Genomic DNA, 17,111 nt, shown 5'->3' with positions numbered 1-17,111 from the left:
TTCCTCAACATTATCACTTTCATCTGATTTGAGTTTATCTTTCAATCGACTTTCATACAGGAATTTAGTGCTTTCATCTTCCAACAAATGTATTTTTAATTTCTTAGTAGTTTTTGTTGGTATTTTCTTCTTTTTATTTTGAAAGTGCTTTCTACTAGGTAGTGATCACTGTCAATTTCACTGCCTCTGAATACTCTAGTGTCTCTAATTTTGTCATTTAAATTTTCATTAATGATAATATAATCTATTATAGACTTTGTGTTTCTTGCTTCCCATGTGAATTTATGGATATTCTTGTGTCTGAAAAAAGTATTTGTAATTTTAAGTTTATTAAAAATGCAGAAGTCTATCAGGCATCTTCCATTATTGTTGACCACGGGTTCGCCTTCTGATCTACATTTGTCTACTGATTGAGCACCAACCCTTGCATTAAAATCTCCTGCTAGTATGAGATACTCGTTTTTGTTAGTTTGGTTTATGATCTGCTGTAATTCGTCATAAAATTCTGTGGTTTCATCAATGTTGCCTTCTACTGGTGCATAGATGCCAATGATTGTTATTGTATAAAATAGGATTTTTAGTCTTAATTTCAATATTCTGGGTGATATCCAAGAGTAGTCTAATATTTTGTTTTCCCATTCTTTCTTTATTATAACAGCAATTCCCGATGATGCCCACATTTCACTTGGCATGCCGGAGTACATCATTATGAAGTTACTTATTTCTTTGGATCCTTTGTTGTTCTTTTTTGTTTCGGTAATGACTGCTATGTCAATATTTCTATTTTCTAGTTCATCTAATTTGTGATTTATTCCCCTAAGTTCCTTAATCGTAGTCCTATATCCATTGCCTAGGTCGTTACCCTTCAGATCCATCCAGTTTTTTTTCCTTGAGCTTATTTCAAGTATTTAGAATGTCCCCCGGATAGGTTACCAGCCTTTCACGGGGTAAGTCTAGTGGTGAGGCTGCCACCTTATAGCCTCTAGACAGGCTTCAGGTACAGCATTTCCTCTGCATGTGATGGGAGAGTTATACCGCTGTGACTCGGTCGCCAGAGCCTCATCTGTGGAAACGGGTCAGTTCGCCCCGAGAAGGTGAGCTTGACATTTGGGTAGAAGAGGTTATGGAATGCACATCACCACCCCTTGAACACACCCATCTTTGTTTTTATGGATAATTTTTCTCTCCATTTCAACTTTGCCTTTCAACTGAATGGGATATAAACACCCATTCATACAGGCCAACTAGGAAGTTGCTTATGGCACTAAAATCTTATGCCTGCACCTGCTGGTATCCTAGGCAAAACATATGTGAAATCTCCCAAGCCCTTAGAGTATGGGGGATTTCACACGTTTTGCCTAGGATACCAGCTGTTTGCAGCTAGTCTAGGGCTGCTTCTGACCATACAAATAATTTCCAGGAGCATTTATCACAGAAGTACTGAAAATAAATGGTTGTTTACTATTTCTGCATGCCAAAAAAAAAAAAAAAAAAAAAATAGTATAAAAGAAATTTGGTAGCCAATATTTTAGATCTTTTCAGCACAGATATTAAAAAAAAAAATCATTCATATTCAACTTAAGATTTCATATGAATCAGACTATAATTTTGTTTATAACAGACAGTAGAACAACTAGGTAGCAGTAATCAGAGTGTATTGATGTGGAATTTGCTTAAAGATGCAACTATTGTCAAAGATAAAGTGACTAAGATGAGCTTTAGACAGTTTTTAAAGGGCCCAAGTGATATGTTACCAACTGTAAATTGTAAATGGGAAGCATTCAAAGAAGTAATTGAAACTATTAAGCTTTTCAACTAAGAAATATAAAAGGTTGTTTGTTCATGGGCAGCAAGACCATAATGCACCTAACTATGGTGATGATATGAAAGGTTTAGGTCTAACTGGATGGCAGATGGACTGATGAGACTAGTGGCAGAGAAGAAAAATGAATAGGATGATTATAAATTATTAAGGGGCACAAAAATATACAGTAAGTATAAACTAGTATGCAATGAAGTCCCAAAGGCAATTAGGAGGGTAAGGATAGATATATCTCAATTATTCATAAAGGGGGGGGGTTCAGAGAGAAAAGTAACTACAGACATCTAAGCATGGCTCCTGTTCCAGAGAATATAATGGAACTGGTAATCAAAGAACTGATGTAAGATTATCTTGCCAGGAAATCAATTACACTGCAATCACAGCATGGTGGATTCATTAAGGGAAGAACTTGTCTAACTAATCTGATTGACTATTATGACAAAGTGAAATGGGAATTGGATGCAAAAAATTATTTTGACATCATATAATTGGATTTTGGCAAAGATTTTGATATTGTTCCACATGGAAGGTTGCTATACAAATTAGAGCAGTATGGTGTTAGGGGCAAGTTACTGTCATGGATAAAGTAATGGTTGAGTTGCAAAAGACAGAGGATAGTTATTAATGGTCACTGCTCTTCTTGCATTAATGTTATTAGTGGCATCCGTCAGTGTTCAGTGCTGGACTATTTTCAATATTTATTAAAAATATAGATGAAGGCATATTGAGTTTATTTTCTATATTTGCAGATGATACAAAGATTGGCAGAGTAGTTAATGATAGTAATCAGGGAATGCTATTGCAACAAGATCTAGAAAAATTAGGCAGGTGGGTTAAGAAGTTTAAAATTGACAAATGCAAGGTACTACATATGGGTAGCAAAGAAAGAAATGACTGGAAGTAATTGTACAGGCTGGCACGAAGTTCTCTGAGCAGCATAAACAGCCTGCTAGAATAATTCATGGTTTCTGTTAATGATATGCAAGAACTTTGTAGCAGGGACTAGGAGGTGTTTATTTCATTGTATAGGAAATGATTAGGCCATACCTTGAACACTGCATACAGGTCTAGAAGCCCCACATTTTAAAAGACTTCGATTCTGCAAACTGCAGCATCTGGAAACTAGGTACCTGTAAGGAGACCGAATGAGGTGTTTAATGTTTCGAATAAGCTATATATTGATGGTATTTTTACTCTTCCTCAGACAAACCACACAAGGATGTATAAATTAAAATAGAGGATGGAAGGCTGTATGACAGTTGAGTGGAAATTTGCTTTCAGCCAAAATTTTGGAATACACTTCCATCTGGTGTCTTGGAGGTGAGTAGCTTGAATAAATTGGGCAAAATAAATTAGGATGAATTAGGCAAAGGCCGAGTGGTCAGGAGCGGGAGTGCAGTAGCCCACGCTCTTTGAGTAGACCGGGGTTCAAGACCCTGACTGCTGAATACGGTCGATCTGCCAACCCGCACTGGACGGACCAGCATGGCAGATTATGGTCCATTTCCCTCAGCATGAATTGTTGAGGAGGCTTCCATCCTGCAGTGGGTTGATAATGGCTGCACTTTACTTTTTTTTTTTTTTTTAGGCAAATTATTAGACGGCATGGACCGATGAAGTGGGCGTTTTTTTTTTTTTTTTAGTTAATTAATTCTGTATAAGCTTGCCTCATTGCATTATTTACTAATTTTTCTTGGAAAATAGCTAACTTGCCATTTTTTCAAACTGCACCGTGCGAAACTATATTCATATTCAATCACTGATATGTACTAAAGGTGGCACCAATATCAGAAAGAACACCCAAGTATACAATTTAATTCGTACATCACGTTCCAACATCAAAGAAATAACGTAATACTCACTCACCAAGAAGCGAAATTATTATAAAATTATATTAATATTTAATAATTTACAATATTGTGACAATTTTCATGTGTGTTTGCAAATTAGACGATAAAAAAAAAATTGAGTAACCAATATTCTTGCACCACTTGCCACGCTGCAACCGTCCAAATGTTATTCCGACATTTTGTTTAGGTGGAAATATATACAGCTCCCTCTATTAGATGCGCAGTAAAGAGTTGCATATCCGCCTACAGTTATGTATTTTTTATGGGTTTGCAAGTGAAAATTCGAACATGTGTAAACAATACAAATATTTCCATATCCTTTTAAAAAGGTGGAATATTATCTATATTTGACTGTTTCTAGAATGACATATAGTTACTTGCCTTAATGGAAATTTTCTTTTGGTTATAATCTGCATTGATAAGTTAATCGGTAAGTTGTCACCTTTAAAATTTAACATTGCGTTAAGTTAAAAAAAAAATAGATGTACATATGGCTATTGCGTATTTCTATTTACGCTGGTAGTGTCCGGAATTCTGGTAAATTCTGTTTGTATTAGAGTTAATAAAAAAAAAAAAAAAGTTTTTTCATTTTCGTTTGATCACAAACTTCGTATTATTATTATTTACGTATTCTAATATGTGAAAAATATTTCTAAAACCTTGCAAGTTGCATGATCGTGTTCTGTTACAATGGTATTCAATCTGTAATATTGACATACCTTTCATTTTCTCGAAGAATATATATATTTATGCCCATATTATCGACTAAATTTTACTCGCGTGCCACCGGTTGAATACCACCGTGCTATTATATCTGAAGGTCATTAGCTATATTACTAATAAAGTGCGATCAGCTACAATAAAATTGTATTATGCATGTTCACATTCCAAACTAAATCATTTAGCTCACAGAATTTTAAAATTCAGAGAGCGAAACCTGATTGTTGTCAGTCTGTAAAAATGTATTAGTAGAGGCATATGATGCAAGAAAGCAAGCTTATTTAGCATCAGCCAAAAAAAAAAAAAAAAAAATCCCACTTCCACTTCACCCCTCCGTTCGTTCGAAATACCTGCCCAGCCGAACCTTAAATTTATTTAGGCTATCAACTTCCACGACAAGGGATGGAAGTTTGTTCCACCAACCAACTACCCGCTGGCTACAGGCAAATTTCCGCATGTCTATCCTACATCTGTCTTTCCTCAATTTGAATTTATACCCTCTCAGGTGATTATTCTGAGCAACAGGAAGAATCCCATCAGCATTAAGCATGCTCAAACCATTCAAGGCTTTATACACCTCTATCAGATCACCTCGCTGGTGCCTAGTCTCCAGACGCTGTAATTTGCAAAACTTAAGCCTTTCTTCGTAAGAGTACCCCTTTGTTCCATTCACTAATCTTGTTGCCCTTCTCTGTACTCGTTCCAGCAGCTCTACATCCTTCTTGAAATGAGGCCTCCAGACCTGTATACAGTACTCAAGGTGTGGCCTGACCATTGACTTATACAAGGGAATAATCACCTCCTTATCCCTGCTAGAAAAATTCCTGTATATCATTGACAAGACACCATGAGCTACTCTTGCAGCCCATCTGCACTGCTCAGAGAACTTCATATCTGCCTGCACAATTACCCCAAGGTCCTTTTCATTCTCTACCACTGTCATTGTAGTACCACAGAGTTGATACGTTGCTCTGGGGTTGCTGTTTCCCATGTGTAGTACTTTACATTTGTCAATGTTAAACTTCATTTGCCACCTCTAAGCCCATCTGCTCAACCTTTCCAGATCCTGTTGCAGTAGCATAGTGTCAGTAGTGTCCTTGACAACCCTGCCTACCTTTGTATCGTCTGCAAACTTCGACCTTAAGCTTGATATACCATCATCAATAACATTTATGAATACAGAAAACAATTATGGACCCAACAATGAGCCCTGAGGGACTCCACTAATAACATTAGTCCACGACGAGCAGTGTCCATTGATTACCACTCTCTGTCTTTGAAAAGGCTTTCTCTTATGTGGTAGATAATAAGCATTATTTTTATGTAAGGCCCAGGATGAATATTGATGATTTGAATATCAATGCTGAGAAGAAAGCAAGATAAAAATAAAGTTAGGAAAAATAAAATAAGGAAAGTGGTTCTTGCATTGTGTATATTGAAACAAGTGGTAGCCTGGAAAGCAAGGTGTCAGTGTCTTTGAGCTCTGCTGTGGATCATCACGGAACAAGTAAATATGTGAGCTGTGTCAGGATAACTAAGAGTAAGAACAGGTGCACATATATTTACCTGTACACTAATGCTAACAGATAAAGTTGATAAATTTGAACTACTGATTAAGTCATCAAATGCAGACATTCTGGGAATGTCGGAGAGCTGATTCACTGAGACATAGGGATGTAGAATTTGAATATGGAGACAACAATGTGAACAGAAAGGACAGACAGGACAGGACAGGAGGAGAGGCTCTTAGTTAAGAAGCATATTTAATCTAAGGCAGTGGATCATATGGGTAGAAGTAACCCCAGAGAAATGTACCAACTGTGTGGTACTACACTTAAGGTGGTAGAAAATGAAAAAGATCTCTGAGTAATTGTGCAGTCAGATATGAAGTTTTCTGAGCAATGCAGACAGGCTGCCAGGGCAGGTCATGGTGTTTTGTCAATGATATATAGGAATTTTGCTAGCAGGGAGAAGGAGGTGATTGTCCCTCTGTATAAGGCAATGGTCAGGCCACACCTTGAGTACTGTGTACAGGTCTGGAGGCCTCATTTTAGGAAGGATGTAGATTTACTTGAGCGTGTACAGAGAAGGGCAACAAGATTGGTGAGGGGAATGAAGGGATCCTCTTATCAAGAGAGCCTTAAGTTCTGCAAATTGCAGTGGCTGGAGACTAGGCACCTGCGTGGTGATCTGATTGAGGTATATAAGGCCTTGAATGGGTTGAGCACGCTGAATTCTGATGGGATCCTTCCACTTGTTCAGATTACGAACCTAAGGGGGCATAAATTCAAATTAAGAAAGGACAGATGTAGAATAGATGTGCGGAAATTTGCCTTTAGCCAGCGGGTGGTTAATTGCTGAACAAACTTCCATCTGTCGTTGTGGAAGTTGATAGGTTGAATAAATTTAAGGAGGAACTGGACAGGCATTTGGAGGAAATGGTGTGATTTTTTTTTTTTTTTTTTTTTTGGCTGATGCTGTATAAGCTCATACACTTGCTTTCTTGCATCACATGCCACTACTACTACTACTAAATTATCCAGTTGACGTGGAAGGCCAATGCAATGTTGAGTCAGTTTGGTGTGAGATTAACATTGAACTAAATGATTTTGTTATAACAGAAAGGAAAGTGGAAGAGAAAGTGTTATAGCTTAACATAAAAAAAAAAAAAAAGGCACCTGGGGTGGATGGGATTTATCCAGTTATATTAAGGAAGGCAGAAAATGAGTTAAACAAATCCTTAGGCATAATTATGAGAGCATCTTTGGATTTAAGAGAGGTCCTTATGGACTGGTGATGTGAAAATGTATCCCCAATTCACAAAGGGGGATCAAAGGGTGACATGATTAATTATATACCTGTTAACTTAATTTATATTCCAGGAAAAATAAAGGCGTCTTTAGTTAAAGAAGCAATGTAGGATCTTCTTGACAGGAATGCAGTTATATTACAGTCACAGCATGAATTTGTTAAGGAGCAACCTTGTCTGACCAAACTCATTGGATATTATGATGCAGTAAGGAACAGGATGTAAAAAGTAATTTTGATATCATGACTTGGATTTCAGGAAAGCTTTTCATACTGTTTCACATAAAAGACTGCTATACAAATTGGAGCAGTGTGGCATTAAGGGCAAGTTACTGCTCTTTACTTTATCCCTTTTACAAATATCCCTTTATCCAGTTACTGCAAGTTACTGGATAAAGGGATATTTGAGTGGGAGAAGATAGAGAGTTTATTAATGGACACTGCTCTTCATGGACTAATGCTATTGTTGGAGACCACCATGGTTCATTGCTTGACTCATTGTTTTCTATATTAATGATATTGATGAAGGTATATCAGGTTTAATATCTAAGTTTGTAGATGATGAAAGGTTGGCAGGGTGGTTAATTACAGTAATCAGGATAAGCTGCTGCAAAAAGAAATAAAAAATTTAGGCTTATGGGCTGAGAAATAGCAGTTGAGGTTTAACATTGAAAATTGCAAATTACTGCATATGTTTATTAATGTTCCAACTGTGTGGTATAACACTCAGGGTAGTGGAAAATGAAAAAGATCTGGGGTAATTGTGCAGTCATATATGAGGTTTCCGAGTGAAGCATACAGGATTTCAGGGTAGCTCATGGGGGTTTTGTTAATGATATACAGAAACTTTGCTAGTAAGGATAAATTATTCTTTTTTTAAATGAAAACTCCAAACATGAAAGGTATTAGAATGTACAGTACTTAGTACCATGCATGGGTTGAGAAGATGACAAAGCTTGAGAAGATAAAAGAAGGTACTTGTTTCCATTAAACTTCAATTTCTGTTGATTGTAATTTTCAAAAAAATATATATGAATGGAGGTTGTTCCAGAAAATGGAAGTTGGAGGAATAAATGAGGAAGACGGTATTGTTGTTGTTATTTGGTTTTTTTTTTAGGAGTATTAGCAACTAAGGCCATATTGCTCCGGGGATATGCGGTGGTCATTCCCCGACCTTCCCGCATCCTCCGTATTTAGTGGTGACGGGCTCGAACCCCGGTCTAATCAAGAAGCGTGTGCTACGCACTGCTGCTCCTTCCCACCTGGCTATGGAGGCGCCAATTAGGAAGAAGAAAAGTTGGTTCTCTGAGTTTGAAGTTGGATAGAAAAAGGATGCTGATTGTCTGTGGTGTGTTTAGACTGGTTTGGAAGGGAGAGTGGGAATTATAGAAGCCAACTCAGAAGAGGCATAAGCACATTACAAATATTGCTTCCTCTGCATCTAAAAAACTGGGTTTTCTCTTTCGCTCTCGATGTTACGTTTCTTCCAAACAGATGTTCACTCTGTACAAGTCGGAAATCTGCCCTACCATGGAATATGTTCCCACATCTATGGTGTGTGCTCCCAGAACTGCTCTCAGGCTTCTAGATTCCATTCAAAAGAGGGTAGTTAAGTTAATTAATGACTCATCTCTAACAGATTCTCTCCACTCTCTGTCACACAGATGTTCTGTTTCTGCTGTGTGCCTTTTCTATAGATACTTCCACGGGCACTGTTCTTCTGAATTGGCTTCTATAATTCCCACTCTCTCTTTCAAAGCAGCCCAAACACTTGCCGCAACTGGTCAATATTCTTTTACTGTCCAACTTCAAACCCATAGAACCAACTTTTCTTCTTCTTCATTTATTCATTCAACTTCCATCTTCTGGAACAACCTTCCGTCATACGTATTTCCTTAAAATTGCAATCTACAGAAGTTCAAGTCAAATGTCAACAAATATCTTCTTTCATCTTCTCAACCTTCAACCCATGCATGGTACTAAGTACTATAGGTTCTAATACCTCTCATGTTTGGGGTTTTCATTAACAAAAAAAAAAAAAAACAAAAATGCCTATGGAAGTATCTGTAGAAAAGGCATGCAGCAGATACAGAATGTGTATGAGAGAGAGAGAGAGAAAGTGGAAAGAATTTAAGGGCTAAGTCATTACTTAACCTAACTGCCATTCTTTTGAATGGAGTCTACAAGCCTAAGAGAGGTTACGAGGCACTGCCCCACATGTTTGAACAATATTCCACGGTAGAGAAGATTTTGGATTTGGAAAGAGTGAGTAGCTGTTTCAAAGAAAGGTAACAGCAAGAGCAAAAGAGAAAACCCAGTTTTTTAGATGCAGAGGAAGCAATATTTTTGATATGGTTATGCTACAAGATATTAGAAGTCATGGTAATCCCTAAAAGAGATATATGATCTCGTTTAGAAATCTGTGTTGTCAAAGATAAGCACTGGAGCAGAAGGAACATTTTTGTGAGGTATAAAACAAGACCAAGTTTTGTAAGGATTGAAATAAATTAAGTTACCTTTGCCCACTAGAGAATTACCTGGAGATCAGTATTCAAGGAATCAGTAGTGGATATTCAAGAAGTTGAAGCTATTTGTGTAGGGCAAGGTTTCTTAAACTGGAATGTTGAATGAAATGTGCTATCATCAGCAAAAGTATGAATAGGATTTCTGGTCAACGGAAGAAGGTTATTAATATACAAGAGGAAAAGAGTGGGAAAAAGAACTGAACCTTGGGGAACACCAGCATTAGTGGAGAAATTGGAAGACAGAGTTTTCTCTCTCTGACTGCTCATCTGCAGATGAGCAGTCAGAGAGAGAGAAACACAATCAAAAGCTTTGAAATTTGAAGAGCCACTGCTTGAGTTTCACCAAACCTTTCCATCAAATTTGTCCATAGATGGGCAACATATCAGAGACGTGGTGTCACACAGATATAAGGAATGCGGAACTGGAATTTGGGGAATACAATGTATATAGAAAGGATAGACAGGACAGGAGGGGAGGAGGGGTTATGCTATTAGTTAAGAAACACATAAAGTCCAAGGAAGTGAAGCCATTCGACATCGATGGACAGGGCAGTGTCGAGTCAGTTTGGTGTGACATAAGCATAGGGAAATCAAAATTGAGAGTAGGAGTGTGCTATAGGCCTAATGACTCTGATGAGTATAATAAGATATTGTACAGGGAAATAGAGTGGGCCAGTAAATCAGAGAGTCTTATAATGGGGGATTTTAATTTCCCAGATATTGACTGGAATTTGTGGGTTGGTCACTCGCACACTGGCAAGGCTTTTGTGGATTTATTGGATGATTGTTTTCTACATCAGCATGTTCGTGAGGCAAAAAGAGGGAGCAATACTCTTGATCTGATTATCAGTAGTGATTCTTCATGCATTAAGAATCTGCAGATAAATGAACCACTAGGTGGCAGTGATCACAGTGTGTTGAAGTGGGATTTACTCAAGGAGGTAACTACCATCAGAGGTAAAGGGAAGGGTTTTTGTTTTTGTAAAGGCGACTATGATGGTCTGAGACAGTATTTAAATTCTATACAGTGGGACCAACTGATGATGTTACCAACAGCAAACTCAAAATGGGAAGCATTCAAGGAACTAATCTTGGCGGCTACCAGGCTTTACATACCAACTAAGAAATATTGTTCAAGGTTTAGGCCTAAATGGTTGTCAGATGAACTAATGAGACATGTGGCAGAGAAGAAAAATGCATGGGATACATACAAATTAATGGGTGACATGGAAGCCTATGATGATATAAGTTGGTCTGTAACCAAGTCACAAAGGAGATTAGGCAGGCAAAGGCAGACTACGAAAAATCCTTGGCAAAGGATGCAAAGAAAAACAGAAAAGAGTTCTTTACCTATTTAAACTCAAGAAGGAAAGGGATGAATCAGATTGGTCCACTGGATATTGATGGTTCAACAGTTGAGGATCCTGCTCAGGTGGCTAACAATCTAAACGAGTATTTTGCATCTACATTCACGCATGAGGAGTTATTCAGGAAGGAGAATGATGTAGGTAAAGTAAACATTGGCAGTGAGCTGGATGATTTTGTAATAACTGAGAGGAAAGTGGAGGAGAGATTGTTGATGATAAACATAAAAAAGGCACCTGGGGTGGATGGGATCTATTCAGTTATATTAAAGGAGGCAGCAAAGGAAGTAAGCAAACCGCTAGCCATAATTATAAGAGCTTTGGACTCAGGGGAGGTACCCATAGACTGGAGATGTGCAAATGTAACCCCAATTCACAAAGGAGGATCAAAGGCTGACACAAGTAATTATAGACCTGTTAGTTTAACCTCTGTTCCAGGTAAATTAATGGAGGCACTGGTTAAAGAAGCACTGCAGGATCATCTAGACAAGAATTCAGTTATAGCTCAGACGCAGCATGGTTTTGTTAAGGGCAGGTCTTGCCTGACCAATTTGATTGGATACTATGATGTAGTCACAAAAGAACTGGATGCAGGGAATAACTTTGATATTATATATTTGGATCTTAGAAAGGCTTTTGATACTGTTGCACATGGAAGACTGCTGCACAAATTGGAGCAGTGTGGCATTGGAGGCAAATTGCTGCTATGGATAAAGGGATGGTTGAGTGGCAGAAGACAGATAGTGGTAATCAATGGACACTGCTCAACGTGGACTAATGTTATTAGTGGAGTTCCTCATGGTTCAGTGTTGGGTCCGTTGTTGTTTTCAGTGTTTATGAATGATATTGATGATGGGATATCAAGTTTAATGTCCAAGTTTGCAGATGATACAAAGGTTGGCAGGGTTGTTAAGGACACCACTGACGCTATGCTGCTGCAACAGGATCTGGAAAGGTTGAACAGATGGGCTGAGAGGTGGCAAATGAAGTTTAACATTGAAAAATGTAAAGTACTACATATGGGAAACAGTAATCCCAGAGCAACGTATCAACTCTGCGGTACTACACTGACAGTGGTGGAGAATGAAAAGGACCTGGGGGTAATTGTGCAGGCAGATATGAAGTTCTCTGAGCAGCGCAGACGAGCTGCAAGAGTAGCTCATGGTGTCTTGTCAATGATATACAGGAATTTTTCTAGCAGGGATAAGGAGGTGATTATTCCCTTGTATAAGGCAATGGTTAGGCCACATCTTGAGTACTGTATACAGGTCTGGAGGCCTCATTTCAAGAAGGATGTAGAGCTGCTGGAACGGGTACAGAGAAGGGCAACAAGATTAGTGAATGGAACAAAGGGTTGCTCTTACGAAGAAAGGCTTAAATTTTGCAAATTACAGAGTCTGGAGACTAGGCACTGGCGAGGTGATCTGATAGAGGTATATAAGGCTTTGAATGGTTTGAGCATGCTCAATGCCAATGGGATTCTTCATCTTGCTCAGAATAATCAGCTCAGAGGGCATAAATTCAAATTGAGGAAGGATGGATGTCGGATAGATGTGCGGAAATTTGCCTTTGGCCAGCGGGTGGTTGGTTGGTGGAACCGACTTCCATCACTTGTTGTTGAAGTTGATAGCCTTAACAAATTTAAGGCTCAACTGGACAGGTATTTCGAGCGAACGGAGGGGTGAAATGGGAGTGGTGTGTTTTTTTTTTTTTTTTTTTGGCTGATGCTGAATAAGCTTGCTTTCTTGCATCATATGCCTCTACTAATGCTAATGCTAACATAAGCCTGTATGTGACAAGTGGATCAACATTGATGGAATTGATTAGATGGAAGTTTTCTAGATATTTTAGGAGTTGGCAGTTAATGGATTTCTTCATTACCTTAGATAGAGTAGAAATAGTGTAATGAGACAATATTTGGATAGGAAGGATCTGTCACCCTTTTCAGGGACTGCTGGATATTTGCAAATTTTGAAGCAGAAGGGAAAACACCACTGGAATAAGAAAGTGTAAACAGGTGACACACGAGTAAGCTGAGGAGCACAGGTTTTGAGAACAAGTGGGGAAATACCATCAGGACCTGGAGCATTCTTGGCATCAAGATTGTTCCTGTTGTGATTATCCCATTGTACAAGTCAATGGTTATGTTGCATATTGAGTACTGCATATAGGTCTGGAAGCCTCATTCTTCCTCTTTTTCAGACTATGCTCATGGAGGGGCATAAATTCAAATTGAGGGATGGTTGCAGGATAGATGTGCAGGCGCCTATGGGCGCCTCCGTAGCCAGGTGGGAAGGAGCAGCAGTGCGTAGAACACGCTTCTTGATTAGACCGGGGTTCGAGCCCGTCACCACCAAATACGGAGGATGCGGAAAGGTCAGGGAATGACCACCGCATATCCCGGAGCAATATGGCCTTAGTTGCTAATGCTCCTAAAAACCAAATAACTAACAAACAAGCAGGCGCCTCCGTAGCCAAGTGGGCAGGAGCAGCAGTGCGTAGCACACGCTTCTTGATTAGACTGGGGTTCGAGCCCATGACCACAGAATATGGAGGATGTGGAAAGGTCAGGGAATGACCACTGCATATTCCCGGAGCAATATGGCCTTAGTTGCTAATGCTCCTAAAAAAAAACCAAAATAACAAACAAACAGATGTGCGGAGGCCTTCAGTCAACAGGTGGTTGATTGATGGAACAAACTTCCATCTGGTGTTCTGGAAGTGGGCAGTTTTAATAACTTCACTGAAGAACTAGACATTATTGCAGGGAATGGTCAGGTGATGTGGGAAGTTTATTTATTATTATTATTTTTTTGGCTAATGCTTTATAAGTTTGATTTCTGTCATCATAATGCTTTATAAGTTTCATTTCTGTCATCATAATGCTTTATAAGTTTGATTTCTGTCATCATAATGCTTTATAAGTTTGATTTCTGTCATCATATGCTACTACTACTACTAATAATAATATTAAGCTTATCAAGTGCTTGGCAATATCTTTCCTTATTTATAGTTTTCCCTTTTTCAAAAAATAGAAGGAAGGGTGTGAATCACATTGGTCCTCTAGGTATGAATGGTTCAATTATTGATGGTCTTTCTCAGGTTGCTGAATAGATATTTTGCATTGTATTCACACATGAGGAATTGTTTAGAGATGAGGATGCCAGAAGTGTATGAAATTCTAAAAGAACAAAATGATTTTATGATAACTGAGAAGATAAGTTGAGTTAAATGTAAATATTGCAATGGGGATAGATGGGATCTGTCCAAATATATTAAGGGAGGCAGCAAAGTAGGTAAGCAAACTTTTGGCCATAATTATGAGAGCATTGTTGCATTCTGGGAATGACCTTATTCAAATGTGTGAATGCGTTCATGCATCCCATATGGGATATATTTGCACATATCTCTGACTGGACTTGGGAAAATGTACTCCCAGTTCACTAACAGCAAATTAAAGAATGAAGTGAATAATTCCAGACCTGTTAGCTTGACTTCTCTTCCAGGGAAAATAATGGAGTCTGATTAAAGAATTAATGCAGGACCACCTGGACAGGAATGCAGTTATATGGTAATCAATCAGTTTCTAGTGGTAGTAGCTGTGGTATCATCAGCAAAAAATAAAATAAAACTCCCACATCACCCCTCCAAGAATTTTAGTTCTTTCTTGAAATTATTCAAACCACCCACTTCATAACCACCTGTTTACTCAAGGCAACCTTCTGCACATCTACCCTGCAACCATCTTCAACTTGAATTTACATCCTCCTCATGTGTAGTCTCAGCAAGAGGAAGAATACCATCAACATTTAGCTTACTCAAAGCCTTAAACACCTCAGTCAGATCTCTCCACAGGTGCCTAGTCTCTAGATGCTGCAATTTGCAGAACTGGAGCCTTTCTTGGTAAGAGCACCCTTTTGTCCCTCACCAATCTGGCTGTAGCTGTTATAAGTTTTAGTTCTTTTTATCACTAACTTTTCCATGCCACCTTTTTTCTGCTCTATTAAGAGCTACAGTTAGAGGCGCCTCTGTGACTGTAGCTTTAAAGGTATACCATAATTCTAATGTATTTGCGAATGAGTTCACACATCCCATAGGGCAGTGGTCTCAAACGGGCGGCCCGCGGGCCGCATCCGGCCCCCCCGAAGCAATTTTACACGGCCCGCGAATACATTTCAGTTATGCATTTGTTGTAAATATGGTGCTTATAGTTTTAGAGACATAGAGATATGGACTGAGCTTATGTGCGTGACTGCTATTGAAGGAAAAAGAGATAGAATGAATAGGTTGGGGCTTTGTCTTTGTCACTGTATGCTTGTATGCCAGGCCACGTGACTGGGGTAAGGTGGGAGAACTTCCCACATCGGTACAATCAGTAAATTTAGTTCGCCAGCCGACAGTTGGTGGCACTTCAGTATTCTGGTGTTTCCGATTTTTTTTTTATTGAGTTGGTACTTCTGATATATATTTTCCTTGAGTCAGTCACTAGTTTGTTAGCTGGATGCACAGCTGTGCAGTTCATATTGCTATATAGATGGAGACAAACTAACGTACGGCTTATAAAACCTGTTTATTTGTGCTTGTTGTTAGATCTACAATGTAGCTCTAATGATAAACGATAGGTATTGATATAATGTAGATTCTACATTATATCAATACCTGTCGTTTAGAATTGTGCATAACTTTTGAGTGTTGCTTTCATACGAAAATCCATCTTGTTAAATTAAAGTTGTAAATAAAATTATGATAGTGATTTTAATTAAGAGATTAAACTGCAAGCCATGTCTTTAACAAAGGGTAAACGAAAAGTGGACGAAGAAGGATGTGTTTTTCAAGATAAATGGGAAATTATGTACTTTTGTGGTGTTGTGCACAATAAAATTGTATGGTTTTATTTGTAATAAGGGAATATCAGTTCCAAAAGAATACAATTTACGTCGCCATTACGAAACGAATCATAAAGAAAAATTTGAAATGTTGGAAGGCAAACTGAGGGAAGAAACGTTACAGTTTCTGAAATCTGGCTTACAACGACAACAAAATTTTTTTACTGAAGCAAATAAATCTAGTGAAGCAACAGTTCACGCAAGTTTTGCTCTCACGCACGTCATTGCAAAACTGTCAAAACCATTTACTGATGGCGAATTCTTTAAAGATTGTGTGATTAAGTCTGCTGAACTTCTTTTTCCTGACAAACAACAGTTATTTAAAAATATTAGTTTGTCAGCCTAACACGGTAGCAGAACGTATTAACGAAATCGCTAGTGATTTACGATGTCAGTTAAAAGAAAAAAGTATAGATTTTGCAGCATTCTCAATAGCAGTTGATGAGAGTACTGTCATCACAGATTATTATTATTATTAGCATATAGTGCAAGGAAGCCTGAGGCTTATGCTGCACCAGCCAAAAAAAAAAATTCCAAGTTACCCTGAGAGAGGGAGAGAGAGAGAGAGAGAGAGGAATCACCAAGAAATAGAAGAATAATGATATCCAGCTCAGGACCCTGGGTATGCCAAGCCCATACTCACCAGATGTGAGCCCCTGGGGTTTAGCACAACTTGCCGTTTTCATTCGAGGTGTTACTGATGAATTTGAAGTAATTGAGGAATTATTGGAAATAATTCTTATGAAAGGGAAAACTGGTGCACAGGATATTTTTTCAGAAATAAAAACTGTAATAGATAAATATAAATTAAGTTGGGATAAAATGGTTGGATTTGCAAGTGATGGTGCAGCTGCTACGGTTGGTAAAAAAAATGGAGTAGCGGTAAAATTAAGAAATATAGTGAAAGAAGAAAAATTTCAGAATAATTTTTGTACTATACATTGCATTATTCATCAAGAAGCACTTTGTGCCAAAAGTTTTCAGATGGATAATGTTATGGAAACAGTAACTAAACAGTAAACTTTACCCGTGGACAAGCTCTGAATCATCAAGAATTTGTTGCATTGCTTGAAGAAATTGAAAGTGAGTACGGAGAAATGATTTATTATAACGAGGTGAGGTGGTTAAGTCGAGGA

General features: G+C 38.2%; 1 protein-coding gene across 1 annotated transcript in view; it reads left to right on the top strand.

The window, feature by feature from the left end:
• The first annotated feature begins 4,005 nt into the window (after positions 1-4,005).
• Positions 4,006-17,111, top strand: part of LOC150090239 (telomerase-binding protein EST1A-like) — a 311,345-nt gene continuing 298,239 nt past the window's right edge. The window contains exon 1 of the mRNA XM_090390224.1: positions 4,006-4,102. The gene's annotated coding sequence lies outside the window, so the exon portion shown is untranslated. The remainder of the gene's footprint in view (positions 4,103-17,111) is intronic.

This window comes from Mastigoproctus giganteus, chromosome 2, assembly GCF_048544385.1.
Source record: "Mastigoproctus giganteus isolate SK-2022 chromosome 2, ASM4854438v1, whole genome shotgun sequence".
NCBI classification, from domain to species: Eukaryota; Metazoa; Arthropoda; class Arachnida; order Uropygi; family Thelyphonidae; genus Mastigoproctus; species Mastigoproctus giganteus.
Note: the sequence above shows the minus strand (reverse complement) of the source record. Positions and strands in the feature narration are given on the sequence as shown.